The sequence below is a fragment of the Gnatocerus cornutus genome, chromosome 4, assembly GCF_029298725.1.
Source record: "Gnatocerus cornutus isolate USDA-ARS CGAHR chromosome 4, icGnaCorn1.1, whole genome shotgun sequence".
In the NCBI taxonomy this organism is placed as follows: Eukaryota; Metazoa; Arthropoda; class Insecta; order Coleoptera; family Tenebrionidae; genus Gnatocerus; species Gnatocerus cornutus.
This window is the reverse complement of record NC_142236.1, coordinates 8,175,428-8,189,995: the sequence shown is the minus strand read 5'-3', so window position 1 is coordinate 8,189,995 and position 14,568 is coordinate 8,175,428. Positions and strand designations below refer to the sequence as shown.

General features: G+C 30.7%; 1 protein-coding gene across 2 annotated transcripts in view; it reads right to left on the bottom strand.

Moving 5' to 3' along the window:
• LOC148176330 (uncharacterized) overlaps positions 1 to 14,568 on the bottom strand; it is a 183,430-nt gene that overhangs the window by 167,593 nt on the left and 1,269 nt on the right. The gene's annotated exons all lie outside the window — the stretch shown is intronic.

Here is a 14,568-nt window from a genome sequence, read left to right as displayed (position 1 = left end):
AAAATAAATATTTTTCTATTCGACTTTGACTTTGAAATTTGGAGATACTAATGTCTTAACTTGAGCCTATAAATCAGCTAAATTACAAAATTATCGAAAAATCTGCACAGATTTTGTAAATTTGACCTGCAAGTTTCGTGAAATACTATTTGTAACTTGCTTATTACGTCCACAAAATTACAAACTTATTAAAAAATCGAAACAGATTTTGGAAATTGTTATCTATTAATGGAACCAAAATTTGCAAAAACACTTATTAGTCACTTATTTATTAATGTATGATCTTTAAATTTGAAGAGAATACTGTCTTAACCTTTTTTAGAAGATCTACCAAATTACAAAATTATTCAAAAATTGAGCCAAATTTTAGATATTTTTAGCTTTTCATGGAAGCAAAATTTTGAATTTGTAAAAAAAAACTTTTGTGAATCAGCTGAAATTTGAAGTTAAAATTTGGGGTTAATACTGTCTTAACTTTTTTCAATAGATCTGCCAAATTACAAAATAATTGAAAATCTACATAGATTTTGGAAATTTTCATATTTTATTGAAGCAAAATTTTGAATTTGCATTAATGCTTTTGTAAAATAGTTGTCTATTGGCAACAATATGACAAATTTGGCATGATAATGGTGTAAGTTGAAACAGCATTATCATGCCAAATTTGTCAGTAAATTTACCAAACTACTAAATTGTAGAAAAAGCGAGTCAAATTTTGAATTAAAAAAAAAACAAAGAATTTGAGTTTCCAAAAAGACAAGTACAAGTCAGTTTCCAATAAAGCATTTTCCTAAGGTTTAAGGAGAATACTGTCTTAACCTTGCTCACTAAATCTGCCAAATTACAAAATTATTGAAAAATCAGCATATATTTTGGAAGGTTTTAAATGCGCAAAATTGAGAATTTAACTTAAAATAAATGAGTTGCTAATTGAAGCATGATTTTGAAGTCTAGTGTAAATGCTGTTTTAATTTTTTTCAGTAAATTTACTTAATTACAAAATAATAGAAATAACGAGACAAATTTTGAATTTTTTTAAGAAAACAAAATTTTTGAATTTTTACAAAAACTTGTAATTCAGTTATCCATTAATGTATGACCTTAAAATTTGAGAAAAATGCTATCCTAACCTTCCTGAAAAAATGTGCAAAATTACAAACTTATTAAGAAAACGAGCCAAATTTTGAAAATTTGTAACTTTGAAAAGAAGCAAAATTTTAAACTTTCAAGAAAACTTTTGTAAATCAGTTGTCCATTAAAGTACAAAGTTTAAAATTTGAATAAAAAACGGTTTTAATTATTCTTAGTAGAACCATCACACACAAAATTATGGAAAAAACAAGACTAATTTTAAAATTTTTTATGTTTTAAAAGAAGCAAATTTTGGAATTTCCAAAAATGCGTTTGTACATCAGTAATTTATTAAAAAATTATTTTAAAATTTAGGGAAATCACTGTTTTATTCTTGTTCATTAGATCTGCCAAATTACAAAATTTTTGAAAAATTGATACAGATTTTGGAGATTTTCAAGTTTTAAAGAAGCTAAATTTTGAATTTGCATTTGGACTTTTGTAAAGCACTTGTTTATTGGAGCTTGACTTTGACATTTGGGGAAAATTTTAGGTATATAAACCAAATTACAAAATTGTAGAAAAAGCGAAATAAACACTGAATTTTAAAAGTAAAAATTTGGAATTTTTAAAATGACGAGTAAATTGGTTATCCTATTAAATATGGCTTAGAAATTTTTGGCTCTTAAAAGACTCGAAATAACCACTTATTTAACTTAATATAGGCAATCCAACATAGTCTTTCTTTATACACTTGTAGGAGAGAAATTTAATTTCACAGTTTGGAAGCAGACGTCACATGTTGTCAAGCCACTAGTAAAAGTGTAGTTTTAGTCCTCATTTCTAAATTTCCATGTCGCGGCAATAAAATCCCTTTCATTCATATCTGATGAAAAATAGAGCCCCAATTTAACAGTTATCTCTCTATGTATTTTATGATGGATTAAACCTTCGCCTCTATATGATGATCCTAGAAAATTTCATTCTCGTTGAGTAGAAATCTCTTCCTCCGGACCATTCAGAAAAGCTCAGTCGATAATTCACTCTCAACAAAGAACGGCTGGGCATATGATAAGATCGGCGTGTGGAATGTTCAGCAATCATTCTAATCTTTAGTTCCTCATCTTCTTTATTAGATCGGCGACGAAACAGTCTCGACTGGATTACATGCAAGTTTTTTTTCAAAAGTGTCCGATCGGCTTAACTTCGTCCTTTAATAACTTTCAACTATTATCCTTGACCGGGGAATCTCGAATATTTTCTCATTCAACACTCAGTCAAGCAAATATTTTGCCAAGCTTAGACTAACAAGCTACTTGTAGCTTAAACGGGCGTCCTAGATATACATTGATAACTATTCAAAATCGAATCGACATCAGCAATATTCCAAGTTTATAGACTCAATTAATTTCTGAGGGTGCTGTCAACGGGGATGGAATTATTCAAATAGCTTTTGGTCAGTAATAGCGAATGGACAAGTTTGTACACGCAACATTGCTCTCCGGGGTATTTTAAAACAAAATTGAGGGTTGCGTTCCCGTTATCGGTTACAACCAATTTGGGGAATGTAGTTAACATTTTAGTAGATAAGAATTTTAGCGTTGTTTGTATACAAGGCATTTTTGTGTTTAATCACTTTGAAAGATCCTTCCGGTATCATTAAAGAACAGATTTAATATATCACCGGATGGAAAAATGCGCATCGATAGAGGCCAGCCTGGAAAATGTAATAAACTTCCTTCGGTGTTGTCAGCAATATGGCTTTTTGTCGAATCTTATTTGAATTCTCGACGTAATAGCAATATCGATAAGGGAAATTTCCTTTATGTAATCAATGAGACATTTTGCTAATGGAAAGCGCAATTTTCTCGGAACAGTTTTCCGACGTCCATTTCTGCGAATCCTTTAAATTGTTTTTTATTGTCAAAGTGATAATTTTAAAAAGAGATCTAAATTGGATTTTAGACGAGAACGTGCTCTTCGCAAACGAGATGAGTAAACACCGCCATTATTTTCTGTCAAAACTCTTCATATTCAATAGATTCCAACAACAAATTTTCAAAAATCCTAAAAAAGAAATACAGACTTTGAAAAATTATATTCTTTAAAAAGGACTAATTGAAACTTGCTTATTACATCCAAAAAATTGCAAGGTTTTTGAAAAATCAACACAACTTTTGGAAATTGTTATACTCCATTAAAGTTATCCATTAAAGCATGATTTTGAAATTTGGGGAGACACTGTCTTATCCTTACTCAGTAGATCTGGCAAATCACAAAATTATTGAAAAATCGAACCAAATTTTAGAAATTTTTGGGTTTTTAAAGAAACAAAATTTTGAATTTGTAAAAAAAGCAGTTGTAATTTAGTTGTCCAATAAAATTTGACTATTAAACTTGGAAATAATACTCTCTTAATTTTTCTCAGTAAAAATGTCAAATTACATACAAAATTATTAAAAAATCAACAGTTTTTGGAAATTTTTATGTTTCATAGAAGCAAAATTTTGAATTTTGAATTGTTCATCAGAGCATGACTTTGAAGTTTGAAAATAATGCTGTTTTAACTTTTATTAGTAAATTTACTAAACCACTAAATTGTAGAAAAAGCGAGTCAAATTTCGAATTTTTAAAAAAAAAGCAAAAATTTTGAGTTTCTAAAAAAAAAGACGTATAAATCAGTTATGCATTAAAGCATGATTGTGAAATTTGGGGACAATACTCTCTTAACCTTGCTCAGTAAATGTGCCAAATTACACGTATTGAAAAATTAAAAATTGTTTTTAAAATTTTTGTTTTTTTAAGAAACAAAAATTTTGATTTTGTAAAAAAACGTTTGCAAATCAGTTGTTCATTGAAATTCGACTTTGAAATCTTGGGATAATACTGTCTTAACCTTGCTCAGTAGTTCTACCAAATTACAAAATTATTGAAAAATTGAGACAGATTTTGATATTTTTTGTCTTTAAAAAAAAAATTAATTAGTAAAAATAATTTCAGTCCATTAAAATTTGACTTTGAAATTTGAGAATATCAATGTTTTAACTTTCCTCCGTAGATCTGTTAAATTAAAAAATAAAAATCATTGAAAATTTAAACAAATTTAGGAAATTTTGATATTTTAAAGAAGCAAAATTTTTAATTTTTAAAGTAAGTAAAAATTTTGAGTTTTCAAAAAGATGTATAAATCAGTTATTCATTAAAGTATGACCTTGAGGATAATGCTGCCTTTCTTAACCTTTCTTTTAAAAAGAAAAAAATAAATAAATTTGTAAAAATAATTTCAGTCCATTAAAATTTGACTTTGAAATTTGAGGATATAAATGTTTTAACTTTTCTCAGTAGATCTGTTAAATTAAAAAATCATTGAAGAATTTACACAAATTTAGGATATTTTGATATTTTAAAGAAGCAAAGTAAAAAGTAAGTAAAAATTTTGAGTTTACAAAAAGATGTATAAATCAGTTATTCATTAAAGTATGACCTTGAGGATAATGCTGCCTTTCTTAACCTTTCTTAGTAGGTTTGCCAAATTACAAAATTATTGAAGAAGCGAAAAAGGTTTTTAAAAATTTTATCTTTGAAATGAAGCCGAATTTTGAACATGCTGAAAAAAAAATTGTAAATCACTTGTCCATTGTAACTTAATTAGAAATTTGAAAATAATGCTGTATTAACTTTTTTTAGTAAAATTTTTATAATTTGAAAGACGCAAATTTTGGAATTCCCAAGAAGACTTTTGTAAATCGGTTATTCAATGATGCATAATTTTTTATTTTGGAGACAATACTCCTTAAGTCTGCCTCCATAGATCTGCCAAATTTCAAGATTATTGAAAAATCAAAACAAATTTTGAAAATTTTTATCTTTTAAAGGTGGCAAAATTTTGAATCCCAAAAAAAACTTGTAGATCAGTTGTTCCTTGGAATTTGACTTTGAACTTTGGGTATATCACTGTCTTAACCTTTCTCAGTAGGTTTGTCAAAATTTGCAATTTTTCAAACATTGGAACAAAATAAGTATAATTTCAAAATTTTTGGAAAATGACGGCAGAAGCTTTCTTAAAACATCTATAAAATTGCAAAAATATTGAAAACAAATTTGCGACAAATTTTAGAAATTTTATCTCTTAAGCAATCAAAATTTCAAAGTTTGAAAAAAAGTTTTGTAAATCAATCATTAGTATGACCTTAAAAATACTCCATAAAACTTGCTTAATACATCCAGAAAATTTTTAAAATTTTGAATAAGCGATACAAGATTTAAAAATATTTGTTACTTAAGCAATCAAAATTTTGAAATGTTTTGAGTATGGTTAAATTAATAAGAGTAATCTTACTCAGTAGATTTACCGAATTACAAAAACAGATTTTGAAATTTTTTAATCTTTTAGAAAAAAAAATTGAACTTGGACCATGATTTTGAAATTTAGGAAAAAAACTGCCTGAAACTTTCTTACTACAACCTTTTAAAAAACAAAAATTATCAAAAAACGACACAAATTTCTGAAATTTTCACTTTTTAAGAAAACCAAAATTTTTATAATATGTATCTAAAATTGTTATACATAATAAATTCGAATCAAATTGTAAACTTATGATAACATTTTACTTGACCATTTCTTATTAAAATTGTACATAACGATTCAAAAACCTTCGAAAAACCAAAAATTTGAACTTGTAAATCTGATACCCAACATGCTATTTTAGAAAATTTTGCAATTTCTTCTAAGGATGGCTTCAAAATTATTACCAAAAAAGTTGTCAAGATGCGTCGAGTATCCCTAGGGAATTTAAAATTCGATTAGGCTAAAATAAATAAATTTCAATCAAAAAACAGAAGTTGGATTAAAGAACTAAAAGCTGAAGTTAAAAAGAATTAAGTTTAAAAATACTTTCAGCTTTTCTCCATTTGTAAAAATTTTAATATCTCAAAACTTACACTACACTACACATATCCCCAAGGCTTTCAGTTTCAGATCCTGACTTTCCAACGTATTCTCGACTTTTAAATAAATTAAAATTTTCCATTTTCTCCAAGGAAATTTTTCGCGTGCCCCGTTGAATTTGATTTAATGCAACAATTCTCTTTGTTTTACGAAAAAAGGTAAATTAGATTTGATTGCAAGTCGGCCAAATTAAACGACGACGGAAGAAATGCAAATGAATTTAAACGTCGGTTTATAATTACGCGGTAAAGAAATTTATGCGAGCGCCCTCTGATATTTACTTATCCCCAGGTCGGCTTCATTATAAGAACATCGATGGTAATTTCAACTTTAAACAAAACCTTTGTGCTCGGTATTTAAGTTGGATACACGTGAGGCGGTTTTAAATGAAAACCGGCGCGGATTCTACATTTTGTACGACCATTACAGCACTTGTTGCGGAATAGGCAGTGGTAGAGCCTCTCGCGGAGGTCAAGCCAACTACTCTGCAGTCGTGCATAATATGAACTACTCCGAACTCGTGTTAAAATAGTTGGTAATCGATTTTCGTGGAAAATCATCCTTCAAAAATAACGAGCAGTTTTGAAAGCCGTTCACCGCATCGACATTAACCTCCAGAGAGAGCAAACGGCTCCCATTAGCCATGCATGCAAAAGTACACAAGTCCTCTGCGGCGTTTTGGCGTAACGATTCCATAGGTATTTTATTTTTATTCCCAAACTGGAAGCTTACCAACTTGTAAAATCGTAATGGAACACGGCGTGGTGGAAAACACAGAAACGCCCTCAAAAGAGGTCGCTTTAATTAATGCGCAGCAGAGTCAAGAATTTTAACTGAATGTGGGATGTTGAAGTTTTAAATTAATTAAAACTATCACGAGTGGTGTCGAAGAGTTGAAGTAATTAAACGTATATTGACACTTCCGGTTGTCATCTGACCCTCCACCATTCAGAACACTCCAATTACGAGGGCGACGCGACGATTTGGTAAGTATTCGGGGCACGCAAACGCAAATAAGTCATACAAATCGTGCATTTTAATGGGAAAAAAGCGAAAAAAAAAGGATTGAGCTGTGACAAAGCTGAATCAATTGTGACGGCGGTGAAAAGGGAAATGCACGAATGGGGGTGGAGAACTATTGGATTTAGAATGTGGGGAAATTATGGCGGAATTTCGTTCGCAATATCATTTTTGTTGCATTGCTAAAAGCGCACGGTTTCAACAAAATCTGTGCATTTGTTGGAGTCTTCGAATTCTTTCAATTTCTGCATTGCAAGTGCCAACATTTTTAGTTTCTGTGGTTTGTAGCTGCAATTTGCGTGGTCTCCACATGTCAGGTCAGGTCAGGTCAGGTCAGGTCAGGTCAGGTCAGATCAGGTCAGGTCAGGTCAGGTCAGGTCAGGTCAGGTCAGGTCAGGTCAGGTTTTTCATGTTTATAAAAGTTTTGTTAATTACAAAACCACTAGGTTTTAAGTTTTAACTTTCCAAACTCTTAGGCTTTGAATTTCAAGTTCTAAAATTCTAAGGTCTCCCAAAATTTCCAAATCAAGTTTTTCAGGTTTAAGGTTTGCAAGTTTTGGAGTTGAGGCTTCTGATTCGTTAAGGTCTCAGATTTTGCAAATATACAATCTCAGTCTTTTCAGATTTCTCAGTTTTACAATTTTTATTTTTTTCAGGTTTTGGACTTGCAACTACTGATTTTTTCAAATTTTCAATATTTCAAATAGATATACTCTCGAGTTGATAATTTAAAATTTTTCTTTTTTTGGTCTACGAATTCAAAACAATTAGGTTCTCAAATTCATGAATTTCAATTTTCAGACGCTCAAATTTTACACAAGTTTTTCAAGGTTTAGGTTTAAGGTCTGCCTAGAAGATTTTACGATTTTTAATTCGGGTTCTCAAATTCTTGAATTTTAGATTTTTAGGTTTTAAAACCTACTTGCAATTTTCTATCTATTTTATCATTTATCCCACTTTTTTATTTTTAAAATTTTTCAGATTTTAGATTTACTAGTTTAAAAGTTATGAAAATTTTAGAGTTTTGATCTTTTAGAAATACAAAATTTTTCACTTTTGCAAATATGTAGCAAGTTTTTTAGATTTTAAGGTTTTCAAGTCGCTAAACTTTAGATTTCGTAAATCCCAGAATGCGTTCAGGCCTCTTAAATTTTCAGATTTATTTGTTTTCTCGTTTTTAAAATTTACAAATTTTTAGGTTTTAAGAATTAAATAATTAGGTTCTCACATTAATAAAAATTTTGGTTTTCTGGTTTTTAGATTCACGGTTTCAGAGGCGCAGATTTTTAGGCTTTGAAGTTCCCAAATTCTCTAAACTTTTGATTGCTCAGTTTTCAGGATTTCAGGCTTCTCAAGTTTCTTGGTTTTTAGTTTTTCAGGTTTCAATATTTTCAAATTTTTAGGTTTCAAAGTTCTCAAATTATTAGGTTGTCAAATTATTGAAAATTTAGGTTTTGAGGTTTTCAGATTCAGGTTCATATGTGTGCAAATTATCAGATTTTAAATTTCTCAGGTTCTCAAGTTTTCAAGTTCGTATTTGATAAAATTTTTAGGTTTTTGGGTTCTCAGTTTGTCAGGTTCTATTTTGGTGTGTTTTTCAGGTTCTTTAAATTATAAATGTCCTAAATTAGAAATTTATGTTCCTAAACATTGGATTTCGCAGATCTCACAATCTTAGGCTTTTTAACTAGAATGTCGGCTATTCACGATTTTAAAATTTACTGTTTTTGGATTTTAGAGTTCTGAAATAATTAGTTTTTTGGATTCTTGAAATTTAGGTTTTCAGGTTTTATTTTTCCAATTTTGTTTTTTATGAATTTTTTAGGTTTTTGGGTTCTTAGTTTGTCAGGTTCTATTTTGGTGTGTTTTTTCAGGTGTTTTTCATGTTATGAAGATCCCAAACTATCACTTTTGTAGTTCTTTTTTACAATTTCGATTTTTTTTTTATATTCCTAAACTTTCTATTTCGCAGATTTCGTTCAAAATTTTAGTTTTCAGGTTCTCAAACCCCCAATTTCAAAAGTGCAAATTTTTAGATTTTGAGTTTTTCAAGTTTGTATTGTATAAAATTTTAAGGTTTAAGGTTTCTCAGCTGTCAAGTCCTATTTAGGTTGGTTTCTCAGGTGTTATTAGGTCCTAGACTTTTGAGTTTTTAGGTTTATAGTTACTAAAATTATTAATTTTTTAGGTTAAGATCTTTTGACTACCAGGTTTCTAAACTCTTAAACTCACAGGCTTTTAGGTATAAAGATCTCTGTTTTTTAGATGTCTCAAGTTTCCAGATTTTCTTTCAGGTTTTAGACTTTTTATTACCGACTGCGTTTGCATTTGGCTCTGAAAAGTATTTAAGTTTTTAGGTTTTCAGGTTTGATTAGGTTTCTTGCAAAATTGCAAAATTCCAAAAAAGTTTTCAGATTATAATTCAAATTGAAATCGTTTATATTTTGGGTTTTTTAGGTTTAAGATCCCCAAACTCCCCTAGACGCAAATTCCGGTGGTTCAATTTCTAGGCTTTTCAGGTTGCTGCTACGCGTCAGATTTGACAGGTTTTCAAGTTTTTATGACAATTTTAGCCAATCATCTTCTGATCCGTGTTTCTGGTTTTATTTTGACGGAAAAATAAAAAATGCAATTTTAATTAATTCACGATTTGTCTAACTGGGTGAATACGATCACATCAGGGCGACCAACACTGAGAATGAGAAAAACACAACAAAAGTGTTGCCAACATTATCTCGCGACATCGTACACTACAAATTAATTTAATTACCCAATAATTTCTGACCCGCAATTCGCTTCAAGTGCAGATGTTTCCAATATACGAGTTCGGAGGTTATTACCCCTAGAAAAACTCTATTTTAGCGTCTACAAACATTACTACCCCTTCTAATTAAGTTAATTGATACAAACTCGTTACATCGATCGCTTTTTTAAGCCCAACACAGTTTTCTTTTCATTAAACTTCGACAATAAAAATTTTAAATTAGTGTTGTGGCGGCGCTGTAAAAAATGAAAGTGATTAAGTTTTTGCGCGTAAAAACTTACATTTCTTACAGTTTACGACTTCATAAAGTTAGATGGAGATGGATATTAGAAAATAACACTCGCCTCGCAAAAGTCACGCAATTAATTCAGTTGGTAGAAAAAGTGTAGTACGTAACAATAGTTTTGGAAACATTGAAATCTCAGCTAATTATATTCACAACGACGTTGGCTTTTCGTAAAAGCCGTGACGCGTCCCTCGAGATGAACGCGAAGTTTGCCGTCGTCGACTGTTCAACTCGGCGTCGCGACGCCCCGGGCCACCGAGACGAGACTCGACATCTCCATCAAGGAAGAAAAATTCGCGTGATGCGCACTTAAGAATTGTATACTGTTGCTTTAGAGCTTTACTTACAAATTTCCCCACTTCCGACAACTTAATAGGTGCATATTTTGGGCGTATTATGTGGTGTTAGAATTTATCTTTGCGAATTTTAGAGGGTTGCTACCTAAAGGGGGTACTTTATTTCACAAGCACTTATGGAAATTACGGCCCGGTTTAATGCCACTTATGGCATGTAGACGCGAAATATGGACGCTCTGATTTTTTATGACCAGGAAAAGCGGGAAATTATTTTACTGTTTGGTGATAAACGTTAACGTTAGCGTGTTAACGGATAACGTGATTAGCATGGACGTGAGTTTATATCTAACACTCTAATTGCAATCACTAATTATATTGATCGGTTGCTACATCAGATACGTGCCGTTATTATCAAAGCAAATACCACGCCACAACTATTTGGAATTCCTCTATCTCTAATTCTAAACATAATCACAGCCTGAACATTCTCCAATTTCCACGTTTTCCATTTATTTAGAATTTGACATTTAAGACTTAGTAACAATGAAAAGCAGGAAAAAATATGTACGGTACTCTCGCGAACCGCTCATAGCGAAAGCTCGCTCACCTACAGTTTTTTTCAGGTCAGGACTCTTTGAATCCGGGCCTGATAGAGCAAAACGGACGTCATATTTAGAATCAGGAGACCCAAATTAAAAAAAAAATTAACATGTTCGTGGGGTGAAATTAATTGAAAACAGCTGAGGGATGCACGGGTGAATTGATTGGAAAAATGAGTTTGTTACCAATTGATGAAAAACTGAAAGAGGAGTAAAATGGGGGCTTTATGTTGCAGTGTTTCTGCTGTTGACAGCTGTGGGAGAGTACACAGAAATTGGTAATATTGGCTTAAACGTAAATTGTGTAGGTTGATTATGGGAGAAACTCGACTGTGTTTCAGCAAATATAGGAAAATTTATCAAATGGAATTTACTGAAACTGAAAGCAGGTCATGGAGTTATTGGAAATCTCGTTCAATTAGAAGAGGGATGCAGATTTTGTAGTTTGGCGTGTGGAAATAACTTCTAGTTCAAGTTTTTCTTGTCTTGAAAAATAGAAAATTGGATAGAATTTCATAAGATCTTAGAAAATGTCGAAAAAACTCTCAAATTTATAGGATTTTGAAAAATCTGAGTAAAAAATTAGTATTAATGGCGTTTGCGCATCCAGGATAGGAAGTGAGAACTTTTTCTCTCAATAATAGACGCTTTACTCAACGAAACCGTGTCGCGAGGCGTGCCGAGCGTTTATTGCATTTTGCGTCAGAACCATCAGTCAAATCAAAAAATATCAAGAAATCAAAAACTTTCTCCATAAAATTCTGTGTAAAATAATGTTTGAACCATCTTCCTAGTCGTGCTACAATTTAAGCAATTTAATTAAAATTATGTTACGGCGTCGCTTTTGACACAAAACTACTTGTGGCGAGACGTGCCGTGCATTTTTCGCATTTTTCTTGCAAACTATTAGTCAAATCAAAAATTGGCAAAAGACCAAAATTATTTTTCATGAAATTCTGCGTCTGACGTATTTTGAATCATCTATCTAGGCGTAATACAACATACGTAGCAATAAGTCAAAATTAAGTTTTAGCGACAAACAAACACTCGCATTTTTTAGTTTTACTTTTGAACTATCCGCCAAATCAAAAATGCCAAAAGGCTAAAACTATTTCTAATAAAGTTTTGCATGATGGTATTTGAACCACATTCTTAGACCGTCCGTTTTTACACATTTTTACAAAAAATAACTATAACTTTTAGACCGTTTAAATTTTTTTTTTCTAAATTCTGTTCTTAGCCAATAACAGGTTAATTTGCAACGCAAATTTGCAACTGTTCTCAAGGTATGAGCAATGTGATTGGCGTTGTCAAAACAGCAATATCTCTAAATTACATTATTTTTGTGTTAAAATCACCATATTTAGTTTAAAAAAAAAATCGTAAATTTTAGTCTTTAAAATAAGAATTTCTAACATTTGTTATTCTTGGTCTATAATTTTGACAGTTACCGAAAATAATAAGCGAGTCAAAAATAACAATCGCCACAAATTTCAAGGCGATGGTGCTAAGTCTACAATATTTACAAATTTTTACAAAAAATATTCCACATTTTGAAAAAATAAAGTTAAATTTGTTCCTCTAAGTCTACAATTTCACATTTAATAGAATTAATAAGCAAGTTAAAATTTGCAGTTTTCTCCAATTTTATTGTAATGATGCTAAAACTACCAAATTTACAATTTTTCTTTTTAATATTCTACATTTTTAGTTTGTTTTGAAAATAAAATTTATAAAATTTGTCTTCCGTGGTCTATTATTTTGACAGTTACCGAAAATAATAGACGAATCAAAAATAACAATCTTCCTAAATTTCATTATGATGGTGCTAAGCGTACCATATTTACAAATTTTTACAATGTTCCACATAAAAAAATTTAAAATTTGTACTTTTAAGTCAATAAATTTCACATTTGGCAAAACTAATAAGCAAGTCAAGAATTGCAATTTACCAAAATTTGTTCGTGGTGGTGCTAAAACTATCAAATTTACAATTTTTTACAAAAAATATTCCACATTTTTAGTCTGTTTTGAAAGTAAAAGTTTCTAAAATTTATCCCTCTTGGCTGTATATGTTGGCATTTGGCGGAGTTGATAAGTGACCCAATCGTAACAACCTCCCCAAATTTTGTTATAATGGTCCCAAAATTACCAGTTTTACAATTTTTTTCGTATTATTGGATTTTACTTTTGACCCATCGGTCAAGTCAAAAAATGTCCAAAAACCAAAATTGTTTCTTACAAAAAATGGTGTCTAAACCATGTTCCTAGTACTAACACAAGTTAAGTAATACTAATTCTAAGTCAAAATTAAGTTACTGCGTCGTCCCACTAATTAAAAAATATTTCTCGCGCGATGTGTCGAGAGTTTTTTGCATTTTGCTTCCGAACTATTAATAAAATGTAAAATTTCAAGAAACAAAAATCATTCTGCATAAAATTCTGCGTAAGACAGTGTGCATGTCATCTTTCTAGTGCGATCTCTATTTACACAATAATAAGTCGAAATTAAGTTACAGCCTCTCCTCATTAGTGACAATCAAACACTCACATTGTCGCAATTTACTTTCGAATTATCGGTCAAATCAAAAAACGTCAAGAGACAAAAATCGTTCTTCATAAAATTCTGCGTCAGCTTGTATTTAAGTCATCTTTCTAGTTCTGATAACATTTACGCAATATTAATTCAAAGTTAAGTGACCGCGCCTTCTCATTTCTGGCACTTCTCGCGAGACATGCCGACGGTTTATGGCATTTTGCTTCCTAACTATCAGTCAAATCAAAAAATGCCATAAGACAAAAAATATTCTTTATAAAATTTCACGTGAAACACTGTTGAGATATCTTTCTAGTCCTATCAGAATTGATGCTGTAATAAGTCAAAATTTATTAACCGCATCGCCTCATTTCGCCAGGCATATCCACGATTTATCGCATTTTGCTTCTAAACTATTAATCAAATCTAAAAATGCCAAGACACACCAATAATTTTTCATGAAATTTTGCGTAAGACTATGTATAAATTATCTTCCTAATCCTCATACAATTTACGGAATATCAAATCAAAATTAAGTTTCCGCGTCGTCTCACTTCTGAAAAAAAAACAATTCTGGCAAGAGGCGTCGAGCGTTTTTCGCTTTTGCTTCCGAACCATCACTCAATTAAAAATGTCAACCAACGAAAATTATTTTTCATAAAATTCTGCGTACGACGGTATTTGACTTATCTTCCCAATCTAAACACATTTTGCGCACTGGTAATTCAAAGTTAAGTTATCATTTCACCTATATTTTCGACAAAAACTGCTTTTCAGGAATGCGATAACCGCAGAGAGTTTGTCGAATAACCAAAACCTTAAATTCCCAAAGTAAAAAAAACTCAGTTTTTGAAGTAAGTTAAGAACAATTATAAACATTTTCTAAAATGACCGGAACTCGGCTAAAACTTCCGCAGAAACTATCCAAAATAAACAGTTTCTCCACACATTTTTCTAACTAATTAACAAACAGTCGTACATTTGCCACATTAAAGTTCCTTACAGCAACGGACAAGCCTTCAGCATTTTCATTGAAATTTTAATTAAA